The 5664-nt window shown below is 42.5% G+C and overlaps 1 pseudogene; it reads left to right on the top strand.

The window, feature by feature from the left end:
* The first annotated feature begins 4765 nt into the window (after window positions 1–4765).
* On the top strand, window positions 4766–5320 carry LOC101649803 (annotated as a pseudogene).
* The last annotated feature ends 344 nt before the right edge of the window (window positions 5321–5664 follow it).

Below are 5664 nucleotides of genomic sequence, written 5' to 3'. Positions count from 1 at the left end.
AGGAAATGTTTTGAGAATGATGAGGGCAATGAATGTACAAATGCGTTTTACACAATTGATGTATGTATGGATTGTGATAAGAATTGTATAAGCCTCTAATTAAATGATTTAAAAAAAGATTATATGCACCAACATATTGAATGGAGCTCATCTTAGTTCATATCAGTTCTTCATAGATTCCTATCAACTGGACAAGCATGTACTCAGGACTGTTTACTTTGCTTCACTGGATACTTGAAATGTTGGACTTGGCAGGCTTACAGAAGAGGTTCTGGAAGCTGATAATATCCCCGAGTCCATGGGAAAGTACTCCTGGAATAACACTGCCTGGAGGGGCTCGTGTTATTTGAAGAGAACTTTGCAAAGTTGCCTCCAAGGAACCAAACTGTTTCCTGGGAAGATGAAAGGATGAGCTCAAATTCCCATCAAGAATTGCTGGGGGTGCAAAGGGTCAAACAGGGACTTGGTAACCACAAGTGTTTGTGGTTCAAATCCACCAGCTGTTCTGGAAGAGAACAGTGCATCATGGTGCTTCTTTTAGAAACGCCCGTTCAGAGAGGCAGGGAAGCACAGCTCTCCCATGCACTGGGTGTGAGATAGAAATGACTCCATGCAGTGGGTCAGTGGGGAGCGAATGGACTTTGGACCAGTTTCCTTGTAATGTTTAATACAATGGCAGAGATGTAAATTCATTAAATTATTTTAATTTTACCAGTAAAGACAATAGCAAGATACCTATATAATCTCCCCAAACCACTACCTCCCAGCTTTTCCTGTTTTTTCCCTTCCTTTATAATGACACATAGTAGTCATCAATGAACCAATATTGATACAATTATGAATTAAAATCTATGATTTGTTTGGACTTCCTTAAATCTTACTTGCTGTCTCTATAGGTTCATCCATCCTGGGTTGCATATATCAAAAAATGGAAAAACATATAACACAAATTCAAGAAGGTGACCTCCAATGACATTACACCTCTGATATCTATCCTAATATGGACAAGCAAAAACCAAACCGAACACACACCAAAAATACAGAAAATTTTGGAAACCAGATCAGGTTCAGTCTGATCAATAGATCAGGAGGAATCTACTGATAATGTTTTAACTGTTCAAGTCAGATTTACGTTTTTGGTTTTTTATACTCATCTCTCCAAAGCTCTCTGTTTGGTAACCACTTTTCTCCATCCCTCAATTGTAGATAGAAGGAGTTTTCCGGAGACATATTTCCAATGTAGTTCCACAAATGAATATTGGGCTACCACTCTCAACCATCACAACTTAGGCTCTGATACTAGCTCCTTCTTTGACTTCAGATTATATGGTTTACCATCCTTCAGTGACTGGTGATGGTGTGCTTCTTCCATGTGGACTTAGTTGACATCTCACTTAAAAGGCAGTTTGTTTAGAAACAAGCTTTTAATATCCCATATGTGAAGAAAACAGATTAGAAAATTTTGTTATTGTTTGTTTGCTTGTTTGAAATAGAAGATGTGAAGGCAGGATGGGGAGAAAGGGCTACAGATCACTGCTTGTTCATAGAGGGACAAAGAAAACCAAAGCAGTGGGAATACATAAGAAAAGCAAGCAAAGCACAAAGTTGCGATTTTTTCCCCTAACACCAACTCTGCACACCTGGGTATGGGCTTTTATACTTGGGCTCTGGGCACAACCTTCAGCCCGAGCCTTCGTCAGACTGCAGGGTAGGTTTGTGTCTGGGCTCAAACTAACTTCCCCTCCCTGTGTTTCTTACACAATAATACATAGCTATGTCCTCAGCAGTTAGTGAATTCAGTTGTAGGGAGAATTGGTTGCTGGCTGTGTCCCTAGAGACTGAGCTGCGACTCTTGAAGGAAGGGCTGTAGTAAGTGTTACCACTAGCGCAAATATTCCCAGTCCACTGCAGCCCCTTCCCTGTGGCAGGTTCACCCCAGCAGTAACCACTGGTGGTGATGGAGAATCCAGAGACAGCATAGGTGAGTGACAGGGTCTGTGAGGGCGTCACCAGTCCTGCCCTTGACTCCTGCAGCTGCTCCTGGGACAGAATGCCTGGGTACAAAGAAAACCACAGTGAGTTCCAGACAGACCTACCATGCCTTGTTCCCATCTCTAAAATCAGGGACAATCTCACCTGGGGCTGCAGCCACCAGGCAGAGAATGAGACACAGCCACACCATGTTCTCCTCTAGGAGGATCCTGTGTTGCTCACAGACTCCAGTCCTCACTGAAAAACGGCACTGACCCACCCAAGCATAAACCCCTCCTCTGTCCATGGCTGAAGTGTGATTTTCATGTGGGGGTTCTGAAGTGATAAAAGAATATTGCATAAAGAGGGCTCAGGGTACATCAGCTGCCTTTGAGTGCAGTTGTCCCCGTGTTTTCCTGGTCCTGGCAGAGAGGAAATTGAAGTGTACCACATGTAAGGAGAAGGCAAAAATCCATAGTAAAAGGTGATTTCCCAGCACTTCCATTGCTTCTCCTCAGGTGATGCTGGAGGATGTCTAGAAAATGCAAACACATAGTTGGGGGTTGCTATGGATTGTAGCACACAGCCAATGATATTCTGAATGTCACACTTGAGGAAGGGAGCCTTGTCTGAGGGGCATGACAACTCTACTCAGATGCTCCTACACTTCTGGGTTTGAGGAAAGTTTCCCCAGTGGGAGAGATAGCTCTGTGTATCCCAGTGACCCAATGAAAAAGTTATTTTCTTGCATACAAAAGAGATTAACTTCCTAAACTCTACAGTTAGGACGATGTGTTAGCCTAGGTACTTTAGAGAAACAAATCCACAGAAACTCAAGTATAAGACAGAGTTTTATATAAAGGTTAAGTACACATCAAGAAAACATCCCAAACTAGTGCTCCCCAAGCCCACAAGTCCAACATTAACCCATGAACCCATATGTCCAACACTAATCCACAAAGTCCTCCTCCATCTCACAAAACACATGCAATGATGCCGACTGCAGGAGGAAAGGTGAATCAGTAAATGTGCAAACATCTCAGCACTGGCAGGGGTCTCCACATGGGTGCTCCAGCACCCAGGGCTGGATTGGGGTTGGTCCATGTGGCTTTTCCTCAGGGATGTCTTTCAGGAAATGAACCTTGCCAACTAAAGCAGGGAACTGGCTAAGACAGCTGCACCCTGGACTGATGACCAGAAAGCAAGAGACACGAGAACTGGAAAGGGGAGGCTCACTCAGCCATTTATCCCACCACCCTTTAATTAACCCCACATGTGTTTATTGGCCAGGTTGGCACAATAAACTAACTATCTCAGACAATGTCTTACTTAGTGTTATCTATTGCACATTTCGAGGTTCTAATATCCATTGTAATCGCTACACAGAATTCACAGATAACAAGTTTGAGACAGGGAATTACTGCTCCTGAGACAGAGAACCTCAAAGGAATGCAAAAAGCTCCTAACATTGCTAACCCACCTTCCTTCCACCCTCACCCCCTCCACTTCTGCCACCTCACCTGCCTTTTTTAGCTTCTGTCATCTGCTGGCCCGCCAATGCCCAACAGCCTCTTGTGAGTAGCTCATTTCCTGTAAAAGTCCACAAGACCCTAGGTGTGAAGGCTCAGTTTCTGGATATGCACCCACTGAGACACGGGTGGGCACAATAAACTTCTTCCCTTTTGATATAACCCGATTGTTGTTGACAACTACTTCAGAACACCTCCAGTAACAATAGTGCCAGTTAGAAACGTCACTGAGTTCTTGATCAGGACATTTTACAGGTCCATCAAGTCTGCTAATATATGCCCGGAGAGCATATCACTCTGTTATAAATATTAGACTGAAGGCATTCCGCTATAGCACCTTGAGACACCCAACTCCAGTAAGCCTCATCCAGAATGCACTCAGCGCCAGTTTCTTGGATCAGCAAGGCAAACTTTCTGAAGGAACGCCCCAGAGACACTTTAGTCCTGTAAGCAAGCCTCCTTCACAAGAACTGTCATGTTAACTTGCTCTGTGGATTGGGAAGTGCATCATGGTTCCACACTCTGTCTATGATGGTACAGCTGTCATCTGGATCAGGAAGGTCCACTGTGCAGGGATCGCAGGACTGGAGAATTCCATCCATCCGTGACTCTTGTGGGTAATGAGATCCTTCCTCCTGTTTCTCATAGGGTTCATTTTATAGACAGTGGCATCCTCTCCAGGGAATCATATGCTGAATTACTCAGGGAAACCCCATCATTATTTCCCGCCCCACCTTCCTATAGACCCAAGCCAGGAAAGGTCATTTTGTGGAAGTTAGAAATGTCTAGAAATGTCATATTAAAGATTTCACTTTCCCTGAAAATTTAAAGAATTTCAAATATTTTCCTAATGACAGCATCCAGGAACCCAGCTCTCTGTGTTACAAAGTGTGGAAAATGTGATTATTTTGCAAGTTAATATATTTCAAAAAGTAGGATTATTTTGATCCCCCTCCTTCCAAATAAATGAATTAGTAGTAAACCCCAATTGCATTAAGAAATGTGTTTTAAACAAAGTAATTTTATTAAAAATAATTACATTGGTGACAGGGATGATGTATTTTCTTACACTGAGTAATGTGGTGTGGCTGGCATCTGAAGGTGGAGAATTTATGAAGTAGGGGAGGGATTCAAGTCGGCGTCAGAGGAACCTGTGTTCTGAACTGTCACATGGGAACAATCCTGGGCACAGCTCCTTCCACACCCGTACCAAGCAGGTCGTGATACCCACATTAAACTATCTGTTCTGCAAATTAAAAACAGTGATGATGGCTCAAGAAACAGTCCAAAGAAATCTTGTAGAACCCTTCTTACCAGGTAAATAAGTAAGAACCAAGCTTTCTCAAGCTTTGAATCATTGGCTGAGAGTTCCAGAAGACAAGCAGCAGGATATCATTGAAGTTACAGAAGAGTTGCATAGAGCCAGTTTGCTCATTGATGATATCAAAGACAACTCAGAACTTCCACGTGGTTTGACAGTGGCTCACACTATCAACAAAATTCCATTTGTCATCACTTTGCTAATTATGAATATTTTATTGGCTTGGCAAAAGTCTTGACCCTCAATCACTCAGATACAGTGAAACTTTTTACCCACCATCTTTTAGAACTCCATCAAGGACAAGGCCTAGACAATTACGCTTGGTGGGACAATTTCACTTGGTCCCACAAAAGACCGGTGGGCAGTTGGATTGGCTGTAGGTCTCGTGAAATTGTTCTCTGATTACAAAGAAGATGTAAAGCCTGTACTTAATATACTTGGGCTCTTTTTCCAAATTAGGAATGGTTAAGCTAATCTACACTCCAAAAACTATGCATGAGATGGAAACCCTGAACTGACAGCTCTAACAAAATATTTAAGACGATGGTGTTTTGGGGGAGAGATGGTGATCTTAAGCCATTTTCATTAGGCATGATCAGTTATTTTGTTGTGTATTTGTATTTGCCACAGTGGTAGTGAGTCTCCAAAAACGGAGAAAATAAAAAAAAAGATGTGAATCAAGTTTTTTTTCAATTAGAAGCCACTGTGTACAGTAGTATCAATTTGAAAAGATGGAAAGAAGCCACATTGAAATAAGTCTAATTTGGATGTCAGAATGTGGTGCGAGGGGGACACTATGATCTATTCTGTCTACAATGAACGTTCTGTCAATAAAGAAGACGT

The sequence above is a fragment of the Echinops telfairi genome, unplaced genomic scaffold (assembly GCF_000313985.2).
Source record: "Echinops telfairi isolate 266 unplaced genomic scaffold, ASM31398v2 ScPeMD7_74;HRSCAF=306, whole genome shotgun sequence".
In the NCBI taxonomy this organism is placed as follows: Eukaryota; Metazoa; Chordata; class Mammalia; order Afrosoricida; family Tenrecidae; genus Echinops; species Echinops telfairi.
Note: the sequence above shows the minus strand (reverse complement) of the source record. Positions and strands in the feature narration are given on the sequence as shown.